The sequence below is a fragment of the Canis lupus genome, chromosome 32, assembly GCF_011100685.1.
Source record: "Canis lupus familiaris isolate Mischka breed German Shepherd chromosome 32, alternate assembly UU_Cfam_GSD_1.0, whole genome shotgun sequence".
NCBI lineage: Eukaryota > Metazoa > Chordata > Mammalia > Carnivora > Canidae > Canis > Canis lupus.
Window position 1 is genome coordinate 4954708 of NC_049253.1, and position 13131 is coordinate 4967838.

Below are 13131 nucleotides of genomic sequence, written 5' to 3' on the forward strand. Positions count from 1 at the left end.
CATCTCTGCTGAGCTCTCTCTCTCTTGTATCTGTTGTCAGAAGGTAGATTGTCTGGTGGTTGGATGTTCCAACATGGCCTAATGTGAATGGTTTGAAGACTGTCAGCCAAGTTGATGGAATTATCAGGCCATGTCCTGTCATCATCTGGTAGACTAACTGGGCTTATTCTCATGGTGGCAGGAGACCCAGGAACTGCAAGAGAGGATGAGCCCACTGTGTGAGTGCTTCTCAAGCCTCTGCTTCCATCACTTTTGCCAACAAGGTATCAACCCAAACAAGTCACAAAGGCGGGAGTGTCAGGGGAGTTCAGAAGGCAAAATAACAGGGAGGAAAAAAAATGTGGCCATTTTTGGAATAACAAATATGATTTGCTTTTACTTTCACTTTTTTTTTTTAAGTTGATGAACAGTGCCAAATGAATTTACAATCTCAACTTGTCTAGAAAAGCCCCAGTGTGCTTTCTCTCAGTAAGATTTCTCTGGTGCTATTAATCAAATAAAATATTTTTAATAATTCAGTTTCTAAAATCACTGGAAAGATAAACATCATAATATTAAAGTAATATATGATGTGTAATATATAATGCAGTATTTGGCTAATTTCTTGCTAATATGAGAATTTATATAATTGTAATATTTAATGCACAATGCCAAATTATAAGTATAACATCCAGTTATAATTTTTAAATTATTCTCGGTGATTCTTTTTGGCCACACATATTTTAGAATCTATTGAATTTTTATAATTGAACTACATTTCATTGTTATTGCTTCCATTTTCTTACTCTTCAGTTGCAATGATAAAATATCTGTACTTAATTTAACTGCTATGGACCATCATGCCAGTAATAGAACATAATAGAAACCACAAATTAAACATTGTGTGTGTGTGTGTGTGCACGCATGCATGTGTGTGAGTGAATTTAAAGTAGATAGATCATATATACTGACCATAGCATTATAACTACTGAGAGAACCCTGCACAGGTTTCTATTACCCATTGCTGGTGGTTTTTTTTGTTTTTGTTTTTGTTTTTTCCTAAGCTCCTGGCAGTATTAGCAATCAGACTTGCAGAGACTCTTATACAAAAACAAAGCAAAGCAAAACAAAACGAACAACAACAACAACAACAACAAAACGTTATACTATCACCAATAAAAAAGCAAATTAACTGTTAGCATATAGTGTAAAAATGTGCTAAGAATTCTAAGATAGTTTGTAACTGTTTTCAAACCTAGTATTACTTGATCTACATGAAATTACTATTTTTTTTAAATAATCATTTTATTGTTTACATTTCCCTCTAGTTTTAAAGCTCTAGGAAAGCATATAAATGTCCTTAAGCTTAATAATCTGACTCTTTAATGATGGAATGGTATTGATTCACATTGTTTATACTTATGTTTGAAAACACTGTGAAGATATATGTGAAATACCAGTATGCTCTAATGGCCCAAATTATGAATTCTATAAATTTCAAAATGTGATTTGTTCCCTTTTGTTCCATAGTATGTGTATTTCCTAAAGAATGATGCCTTTTGATGCTGTATATTAAGAAGAAAATCAAGAAATTTGCTTTCCTTAAGCAATGTATTTCTTTAACTCCTCCATTTTGGAATAGCAATTGTAATATCCCCCCAAAAAATATTTCTTACTGAAGCTTTTCACTGTTTAAGACAGAATTCTAGATAAGAACATGAAATTATGACATGGGAACGGATAAGTACTCCGTTATCTAGACTCCAAATAATGCCATTTTAGGTACAATCCAACATATCTTTTAAGCATAATCAAACTTATGCTGGAGCCAAGAGAGACATGTGCTTATGTCACATAGAGAATAAGCAAAATCAAGGCATCTGGTTCAGTGAGAAAATATATCATTTTGAATCCATGTGTTGTTCTCTTGCTTGAAAAATCCAGGGTAGTTCCACTACAAATCAAAATGCAGAATAAAAACAAAATAGAATGCTTTTGTTAGGTATTTCTCATAGAAAGAAGGGAGTTTTTCAGTGTTTCAGCATTGCTCAGATTTAGAGGAGCAACTGAAGAACTATGGTTGCTTGAGTATAGCCATGCATTATAATTATAGACTTTTTTTTAAAGATTTATTTATTTATTCAGAGAGAGAGAGAGAGAGAGAGAGAGAGCCAGAGACAAAGGAGAAGCAGGCTCCACGCAGGAAGCCCGATGTGGGACTTGACCCCGGGTCTCCAGGATCACGCCCTAGGCTGCAGGTGGCGCTAAACCGCTGCACCACCGGGACTGCCTAATTACAGACTTGTCTAGCTTATCTTTGAATTAGGAAATCCCCTAGGTAGAAATACTGATGTATGTCTTACATATGTATATATGTAAACTTCATAGAATTGGAATACCTTCCTACTTTGAGTGGGTATTTTATTCAAAGAATGTGTGATGGAACAAAAATAAAATAACTAAAACTTTTTTGAAATTAAAAAGAAATACCTAACAAGACATCTAAACAATTCAGAAAAAATTATTTAATTATTCCTTCTTCCTCATCTCTCCTATTCTGCTAATAACTCACACACAAAGTGGCTATTTCCAAAAACTCTTCTTTACCTGTTATTCCAAATGTCTCCGACTAACCTCTCCAGCTTCTGCATTTCCCTCTTCACTTTCCACCTCTGCCTTCCCCTTCTTTTACAGTTTCCAGTGTAATTCCTTTAAGCTCTCAGTTGATCCAAAGCCCTTCCTACTCATTGCTTTGATCTACATAGTAAGGCCCTGAAAAAATGAAACATGGCATCTATATTTGAAGTTTGGAGGTGGGGTTGTTTACAGAGAATCGAAAGGTAAATAAGCAATATCATTCTCCTGATACATGGGGGCAGGCAGAGGTTGTGATCAAATGTACTCATTACTAAATGTTTTTTTCTCAATGCTTTGCACTTATCAGCTTATTAATCTCACAATAACCCAATAAGGTATGTATAATTATTACTTCTATTTTGCAGATGAATAAGCTCATATCTACACAGGTTAAATAACTTCCTAAGGACCCACAATAAGAAGTAAGGCTTTTTTTTTTTTTTTTTTTTTTTTTTTGAAGTAAGGCTTACTTTTAGGCCCAACTCCAGAAGCCACACCCTTATATGTCCAACTGTGGTCCTGTGTTAAACTCACCTATGCCAATATTTTTAGCCCCCATCACACATGACTGACATAAGTTAATAGGTGAAACTGAACCATAGCTGGAAAGGAAGAGAAGCATATGCAGACATGTATGCCTTGCTTAAAGCTGAATGAAGGCAACAATTCCTTAACAGTAAAACATTAATTTAGCACAAAGAGCCAGGTACATTAACTCAATGTTTATGTTGTTTTAATTACCATATTGAAATAAAAAATTCACACTAATCAAATAAAACCTGATAACACTATGCCAAATGTTTTTACAATTCACTAAAACTTTTCTAATATTCTATTTTTCAGCTTATAATAAGTTTTCTTTTGCTGGCCACTAATGCTGCTATTATCATGTGGTATCTTTGAAATTCTCTCTTAAGAATCATATATTTGTTGCTATTAACATTCTTGTACAGAATTCCAAAAATAGTTTAGTGACTTTAATTTTTCTTATAGAAAAAGGTAACTGAAATGTAAACTTTTTTCTTTTTTTTTTTTTTTTTTTGAGGTGTAAGTGAATTTTTATTGGGAAGGGAAGTTGTCAACTTAAACAGCAGCAAATGAAGAATGAGTAAGGAAACTTCCTGTTGTCACAGATACACAAGACCTCCATCATATATGATACGGGAGGCATTTCAATTTGTGACCCCCAGCGCAGAAATGCCAAACGCTTTCCACTCAATCTAATACTTCTGGATTCCTACCAAAAAGGAATACATTACGAGCATGAAAAGTTGCTTACTGAAAGGAAACCCCTGAAGAAGAGTAGGGGAGGGAATGTAGAAATTAAGAAGTTATGTGGAACACTTTTAAATTGTAATGACTACATTTCATATCTTCACAGTAATACAAAACACAGTCACTTGCAGAACTGGTTCAGATTACTTAAATACCAGATACATTTTTAGTGCTCTACATAAGTGTTTGGAAGTTACTTATGTTTATATGAAATGAAGCTATTAATACTTTTCTACAGCAGTAACTGCACACCAGGAAGGCCAAGACAAACACAAATCAAGGAATGGAGTTTTCCCAAAGCTGTGGTGTGAAAAGACTATAAACAGTTGATTCCATACACATGAATGGGTTTCTTTGCTATAGGAAATCCAAATGGAATAAGGAATGGAGATGGGTAAAAAGGTTTCTCGAGGGGAAGAAGGATGACCACCCTGTATGCATTTAGTTTTCTGCCCCTTCTGCTGCATCACATTCTTCTCCTGCACTGTCTGATGTCCATAATGTTAGGTTGTCTCTAAGCAGCTGCATGACGAGGGCGCTGTCTTTGTATGAATCTTCATTCCGTGTATCAAATTCTGCAATGGCCTCATCAAAAGCTGTTTTGGCCAGAGTGCAGGCAAACTCTGGGTTATTAAGGATCTCGTAGTAAAATACAGAAAAGTTAAGAGCCAGCCCCAGGCGAATGGGGTGTGTAGGTTGCATCTTTCTTGCTTATATCAAAAGCCTCTTGGTAAGCTCCTTGGGAATTATGTATCGTTTGTTTTCGGTCATCACCACACGCAACTTCAGCAAGGTACCGAAAATAATCTCCCTTCATTTTCAGATAGAAGACCTTACTCTCTGGATTAGTGGCGTTGGCTATTAAATACTTAACCAACGATTCCAGCACCGCGGTGCAGACGGACCTCCGCTCGGACTCCACTTTCTCCCGATTGTCCTTAATCAGCTGCAACTTCTTGTCCGAGGTGTCGAGGTTTATTTGAGACAGAGACAGAGAGAGAGAGTGGGGGAGGACCAGAGGGAGAGGGACAAGCAGACTCTGTGGTGAGTGCAGAGCCAGTGGTGGGATTTGATCCCATGATCCTGAGATCATGACCTGAGCTGAAATCAGAAGTCAGCTATGTAACCAACTGAGCCACCCAGCACCCTGAAATGTGAACTTTTCAATAAAATTTGGCAACTGGAAGTTTAGTATTATGGGGCTCTAATTTGTCAAGTTCTGGAAAGCATTCAGCAAGAATAATTTCCTGGCTCACTACCCATTGATATTTAACACCGATTATGTAAAATGTTCCTGAAAGGACTCCCTTGCTAAGGAAAATGTAAGAACTAAAGTAATTCTTTAATCTCCAACTTTTTCTAATAACCATTGAAGCATTTGTTTTAATGCTTTTTATGTTTTTTCTTTGTTATGTTAGACATATGTCTGCTGAAAATTTGTTCAAATCATGAATTATTTTTAATGAAGCTACAAATATTACTTGTTAAAAACAAACAAACATGTCAATTAAGTGGTTCACTCTTATTTTGGTAAGAAACACTGCCCAAGTGCTAGTCCTCCACCTGGCAAAATGTGATCCGGTGAAGTAGTGTGAATGGAGAAATACAAACACACAATTATGATAGAAAAATCAAATATGGGCAGCCCGGGTGGCTCAGAGGTTTAGTGCCGCCTTCAGCCCAGGGCCTGATCCTAGAGACCTGGGATCAAGTCCAGGTCAGGCTCCCTGCATGGAGCCTGCTTTTCTCTCTGCCTGTGTTTCTGCCCCCCCCCCCCCTGCCCCCCCGTGACTCTCATGAATAAATAAATAAAATCTTTTAAAAAATCAAATATCAGGCCTTATCAATGACTAACAAGAAATATATGATCATAAAGTAAACATGTATTGATATGGAAGCCAGAGAATTTATCAATTTTGTTTATCTCCAAAGAATCAACTCTTGGTTTCATTGATCTTTTCTACTATTATTTTAGTCTCTTATTTATTTCTGACCTAATTTTTGTTATCTTATTCCTTAGACTAACTTCGGGCTTCATTTTTTCCTAGTTTTTTGAAGTATAAAGTTAGATTTTTTTAAAGACCTTTCTTGTTTCTTGAGGTAAAACATTTATTGCTATGAATTTCCTTTTTTTTTAAATTTTTTTTTTATTTATTTATGATAGTCATACAGAGAGAGAGAGAGAGAGAGGCAGAGACACAGGCAGAGGGAGAAGCAGGCTCCATGCACCGGGAGCCCGACGTGGGATTCGATCCCGGGTCTCCAGGATCACGCCCTGGGCCAAAGGCAGGCGCCAAACCGCTGCGCCACCCAGGGATCCCTGAATTTCCTTTTTTGAAGTGTTTTTGCTACATATCATAAATTTTGATAAGTTGTATTTTGATTTTCATTTTTCTCAAGGATTTTTTTATTTTTTCCCTCTCTCTCTTTGGATTTATTCTTTGATCCATTGATTGTTCAGTAGCATGCTATTTAATTTCCAAAGGGATCTGGTGGTGTCCCCTGGTGGTAGTCATAGAGATTGGGGCTCCAGATGAGCCTATATTCTCTTTTCTGAATGATAACTGGTGATCTGGAGCAAGGGAGAGGCCATGTCAAGATGGCATAAGCAGCCTATGTTTGTTCCTTGAGAGTAGGTCTATAGACCACTACATGTGCGCCAAACTTAAGCCTTCCCCTCAGATTGAACCTCCAGGACAAGAGGCTAGTGAGTGTGATTTAGTTCATTTGTGCCCTGAGGGTGGGAGCCTGAAAAGAACTATCTCTCCTATTTTTACAGCCCTATGGAACCCAGGAATGCAATCCCCCCTGCCCCCAGTTACCAAAGCCCGGTGATTAAGTGGTGTTCCTTGGGTGGCAACCACAAAAACTAAGGCACCGTACATGGGTAATGCTCACCCCCCTCCAGGAGACACCGGTACTCTGGCGTACAGCAGTGGATAAGCATGAAATGAGCACGTAACCTCTGAGGTCTCTGGAAAGTATTCTAGTCCGCCCCAAGATGCACGTTTAATTAGAAACTTGACCCTCAGGCCACAGTTATGACCATTAGTAAATTAGCCTCCTTTACAGAAGATCAGAACTCATGTTCCTTTTGCTGTGCCCTGGGGATGTTAGATGTTTAAGAACTCTTTCTCTGTTGATTACAGTCCTATGGGACCCTTGATGTAAGCCCCACTAGCCACCAAGCCAAGCAATGTAGAGTTATATCCTGGCAGCAGTCACACAAATTGAGTCATCAGTCAGGAATAAAAGCTCCTTTTGGATAACAGGGATTATTAAAATCCTGTGGGACCAGGAAAATCCAGCCCCTGGTCTTCAGAGCCCAGTGATTAAAAATGTCACCTGGATAGTAGCTGAAATAATTGGGGCACCAAATGTATGTGAAAGCTCCCTTTCAGGAGATCCTGGTGCTCTGAAGAATGACAAAGGGAGAACAGAGATGGTGCCCATCAGTCTCCATCCCTGGAGAGTGTTCCAGCAGGCTCCTACACATGTCTGCCTCTCAGACTGATGCTTACTTTAAGTGAGCAGTAAGCCTCCCTTACTTTATGTGAGGTCACCATCAGCTGCCTCTGAGCAAGGCCCTTGGAGGTATGAGTCCCAGTGCACACATTCTGAAAGAGGTGTTGTCTCAGATCAGTCTTAGGACAGGAGCCCTGTTGTTTTTCAAAGTTAGATGTTTTGGGGGTCTCCTCTTTCAACTGTACATCTCAAAAGTTGGGATGCCCAATGTGGATTTTAATACTTTGCTCCTCAGGGAAAAGCTCTGGGTTTTGAGGTCCCTCCTGGTTGTGGAAGGTGCACTGGGGCCAGGGTTCATTTGAGATTATTTTGAATATCCCGGTCTCTCCTACCCACTTTGATGTGATTTTCTTCTAGATTGCCTGATGTATAGTTCTCACACAGCCAGACCTTACATTTTTATAAGAGGAAATTGTTTTGTTTCTATCTGTAGATTCAGTGTGTCCAGAGAGGAGATGAGTTCCACATCTTCTTAAATCATCAACTTGAACTGGAACTTCTATACAATATTCTTTTTTTTTTATTTATTTTTTTATTTATTTATGATAGTCACAGAGAGAGAGAGAGAGAGAGAGAGAGAGAGGCAGAGACACAGGCAGAGGGAGAAGCAGGCTCCATGCACCGGGAGCCCGATGTGGGATTCGATCCTGGGTCTCCAGGATCGCACCCTGGGCCAAAGGCAGGCGCTAAACCGCTGCGCCACCCAGGGATTCCCTGGAACTTCTATACAATATTCTTAAGCAAATTTTTTTCTTTTCCTTTTTTGTTTTTGCAATTTTTTTCTTTATTTTCAAATTAACATCGGGTATCTAAGGACTTCTTCAAATATATATTTATATATTTTTATAGAAAATATTTTATATATTTATATATAGATATATAAAATGTTTTATATATTATTAATATATAATTATATATTATATTTATTATAAATACATATTTTCTATAATATATATATATTTTTTGCAGCTCTGTTAAATGTAGAGTTAGCTAATTTAGACTACTGGCTTTCCGCTAAAATAAATAAAATGTATATGCATTTTATTGGGTTAGTTTTATTAAAGTTATCCTCAATTACTTTTCCTCAAACTAACTTATACTTTTCATAGAAACAAGTTCACACATGAATTGTGATAAATACACTCCCACAATAGTCTCTGTAGGCATTTATTTTATTTACATGATTATTAATATGTAATAATACCACAGTATTATGCCACAAAATCAGTATGTTCTAATTAATTTATTAAATATATATAGCATTGCAAATTATAAGAACTGATGTTTCTATTATAGCTTTTATGAAAATTATACAAATTATTTCGGAATCCTAAAAAATAACTTCAAAACACAATGTTTCAGTTTTTATCAAAAACTTTCAAGTTTGCATTGCTTTTTTTTCAAAGACTGCAGATTAATCACCTGGGATTTTTTTTTTTAATGTGCATTGCTTTAGGTTGTACATAAATCTTGTAACAAAGGAAATCCCTGTAATTCAAAGAACCAAAGTACTTTTACTTCAGCATGCTGTTTTCCCCTACAGCCCTGTTGTTGCTGATTACTCTCTCAGTTTAAATTTGAAATAGAAAAATAAGCTTGCCAAGTTTAAAATCAACACTGCTGTGGTGAACTCTTCTTACTAAAAAACATAATTTCAATAAAATTCCAGATGTTGCTCTTCATTAAAAAAAAAACAAAAACAAAATCTTTATACTTAAGTAGGCATTAGAATGAGGATACAGGAAATATTTTTTGTTCCTTCAAAAAATACTTTTAGAATGTGAATTCCCATTGGGCATTTTAGGGGTAATAACCAATGCCATGGTTGTATATAAAGAATGCATTATTGGGAAATGGGAGACCAGGGTTCTGGGCCTTTTTCTTCTGGATGATAGAGAAGTAAATGTGGATATTAAAACCCGTGAAGGGTATGAGGTTTACCTATTTGCAAACTACTTTAGAGCCACCCAGTCTCATAGATGTTGGCAGAAAATATGAAATGCCTTGGTCTAACAGACTTTTACTCAGAATGCCAGGTAGTATGAGCTTCATGTTTGCATTTGTTGCCCTAGTCCCAAGTGGCAAGGGGGTCATATAGAATGGCCCAGGTGGATGCTGTACACACAGTGAATTTATACCACAGCTGAGTAACCCCGAGCTAAGGAACCCTCTCAGTCACATAAATGGGCTGCTAGCAAACCTGTCAATCTATGTCCAGGAGGGAGACATTATCTTTATTAGTTTGGTCAGGAAACAAATTTACCCTGTGTCTGGGTAGAGGAGACACTATTTACTATCCTACTAAAATGTCTGTTATACAAGCATCCTTGAAAAGGTAGGCCAGGAAAAAAAAAAAAAAAAAAAAAAAAAAACTTTGCTTAGAATAACAGGAAAACCTTAGAGACTCATGGATAATTATCTTCCAATATTACCTACCCATGTTTCTACACCATCTTTGTTTCAGGTAAATTTTGCCATGGGCATACCACTCTCTCAGCTACTATGATTCATCTGCCCAATAGGAGATGCTATTTTCCTCAAATAGAGATGTAATCAACAGGACTCCAAGCAGCAAAGTAAAGTCAATCTACAACATTGACTTCAGCCACACCCTCCAGGGTTCTTGCTAAGCAAATTTGCAAAACCCTCAATATCTACCATATAAAGCCACATTACTATATTGACATTTCCACTTGTCCTGAGGCATTAATCCAGATACAACAGAATTGTATAAATTCCACCTTGATCTACAAGAGGAAAGTCTAGGGTACTTGGTATCATCCATCACAACTTTGGTTGGTTGAGACTGACTGGAATGCCTTCTGAGGCTGAGGTGGTATTTCCTTAAACACTTGAAGATATCTTATCATTCACCTAAGACACCAGTCACTGTGTTCTCAGAAGAGAGAAAAATTAACCTGTGATTCTCAGACAGAAAGCAGAGTTCCAAGGGGACAGAATGAAATGCCCCTGTATGAAAGTGTTCACACTTACTGGGTTCCCCAAGTAGGACTTGCATAGAGTTGAGTATATCCCTTGTGGTTACCCCACTGACTAGTAGGCATAGGGCACCAGTTCATTTAGAATAATTGAATCTAGTTCTGTTGAGTGACCTTCTGAGACAAGTCAGGCCCACCTGTCCTGTTAGTCCATGCCACCAGCCAAGTGGTATTCATTCACCCAAAAGAATGCTAGAGGGGTGCCTGGGTGGCTCAGTTGGTTAAGCATCTGCCTTCAACTCAGGTCATGATCCCAGGGTCCTGCTTCTCACTCTCTTCCTTGCTTGTGCTCTCTGTCACTATCTCTGTCTGTCTCTGTCTGTCTCTTTCTCTCTCAAATAAATAAATAAAAGCTTAAAAAAAAAAGAATGGTAGAGGATGGGAAAGACCTCCAGAGGCATTTTGAACTGGGTACATCCTTGCCAGTCTTAATCATCTTTTCTTCTAAGATTAATAGCAATCAAACTATGGTCAGAGTTGTATAGCAGATGATAGATCTAGCAGTCAATTAAATTTAAGGCATTTGTACCAGTTTGAAAAAGCTGCACCATCAACAGAATTTTTTTCTCCACCCATAGAATTTATTAGTAAAATTCCATAACAAGACAGGAAAAGCAAAAGTGTTCCTCATACTTTTGCTGTACACACAGTGTACAGGAGCATATCTAGGAGCATTTCTGGAGCATTTCTAGGAGCATATCTGTCCACAAAGTAGTATATGGTGGTGTCTTAATTCTCTAGAGCCCAGTACCTGGTCCCAGACTTTGTAAACCCATTGATCAGTGAGCAAGACAACAGGGCCCAGTCAAAGATAAGCAATAATCTGCTCAGAAGGTCTTTTCACCACAGATTTAATTACCATTCTGATAAAATCAAGAACTAGGGATGGCCCTTGCATAAGCCTTGAGCACAAACACAGGGGACTGTTCAGAGTCTGACTGCTTAGCTGCCACTAGGTCCATATGGCCATACACATGTCTATAAACCTGAGAACTCAAGTATTGCTAAATGCTGCACTTGTAACAAACATTGAGAATCTACCCCATGGTCAGGGTAGACAAAGACAAAACAATACTGGTATTATTCATATTTCTTCATATTTCCCAGGGTCCAAAATATTCCATCTCAGTTTTAGATTTCATGCTATACCACCACTTCCACAAAATATGATGTCCATTTTAGAAGCTCTAAATTCATTTTTTTTCCAATTATTCTTTATTTGAATCCAGATCTTTTGTCTGGAAGGGTCATGTTCAAGAGAGACACAGGCACTTTTGTAAAACATAATTAGAATTCAGTTTGAATCCTCTATTCTCCTTTGATGAGACCACCAAATGGGACATGTACTAACATGGTGGATTGAATTTCCAAGTAGTGAAAGGAAAGACATTACTCCCAGAAATGTCAGAGTGGATCCTGAATTTTCAAAATATATCTATAGAGTTCCCTATAATTCCTCACTCATGATATGTCATGATAATTATTCAGAAAGCAGCCAAGGGGAAAAAATCGTGTCTGGGAAAAGACATATTCATTTACTATGCACCTTGCTAAGACATGTGTGGACTAGGAGAAGATGAGGGTGGTAGAGTCAAACTATCAGATCTTTGGTCACTTCTGGTATAAAACAGCCATAGTTGTCAAATTTTAAGTAGTCTAGGAAGTCAAACACAAGATACAGATTAGATTCAAAAGTCATAGTGCTATGACTTGGGTTTGTTGTTTAATAATCTAAAAAAAAAAAAAAAGTCAACTTTTTGATCCACTGATCACCCCATAAGAGTTCCAATGTCCAACTGGTCAATCTAGCAGGAGGGGAAGTAGGCAATGCCCACACGATATCCTTCCTCACCCTATCTTTGACATTGAGACAAAGAGTTCAAATTTTGGAGAGTCACATGTCTAGCATGCTATGAAAGACTCTGCATTAGACACAAAGATCCAGGCTTGATCAGCAACTTGATTCCAATCTCATCGGAGAACAGGCCCTCATTGTGGACATCTGCATGAGCGATGCAGACAGTTTAATCACTAGCTGTGATTTTTTATATAGTTTATGGCCTCCTAAAGGGGTTCTTTAATCTACTAGCTTATAGTTTTCCCAGGGAGAGACCAAATAATTAGTTAGACCATTGGCAATAGCTCAAGAGTCAATTGGTTTCAGCAAAATCTATGTAGCTTGCTTTAGGCAGTGGGGTGCAGGATAAAGTTTCTCCCAGAAAGATAGTTGCATTTTTTTTCATGTAAAGCAGAAGAGTCACCAGGACTGAAAACAACTGCATCCTTAAATATACTGTCTTAGTCTGAGTTCAGTCAGGAAATAGAATCAACATTGCATGGTAAACATGGGAAGTTATTAAACTTTTGTATTTTTGTATTAACAAAAAAATTATTAAATACTGATAAAAGAGTGAAAATAAGACATAAGGACATTTTATCTGGTATCCTAGTAATGAAGGATAGAACACAAGGAAGAACAAACTTGGAATGGGACTCTTTGCTTAAGACTAGGGTTTTGACCAAAGTCTGGTTCAATCCACTGGACAGCAGAGAAATTCAGAATTCTGCAGAAGAGTACATACTGATCTACAGAAGAAGGCTAATGGGTGCAAGTAAGCCCTGCAAAAGTTTACAGAGGAACTGGCAGCTCAGTGGAAATTCCCTGGGATACAAATCTATAGAATGAGTGATAGCCAAGTAGTAATAGTAAGGACCT

The 13131-nt window shown here is 37.6% G+C and overlaps 1 pseudogene; it reads right to left on the reverse strand.

The window, feature by feature from the left end:
* Positions 1-3659: 3659 nt before the first annotated feature.
* LOC478521 lies at positions 3660-4867 on the reverse strand (annotated as a pseudogene).
* Positions 4868-13131: the final 8264 nt, after the last annotated feature.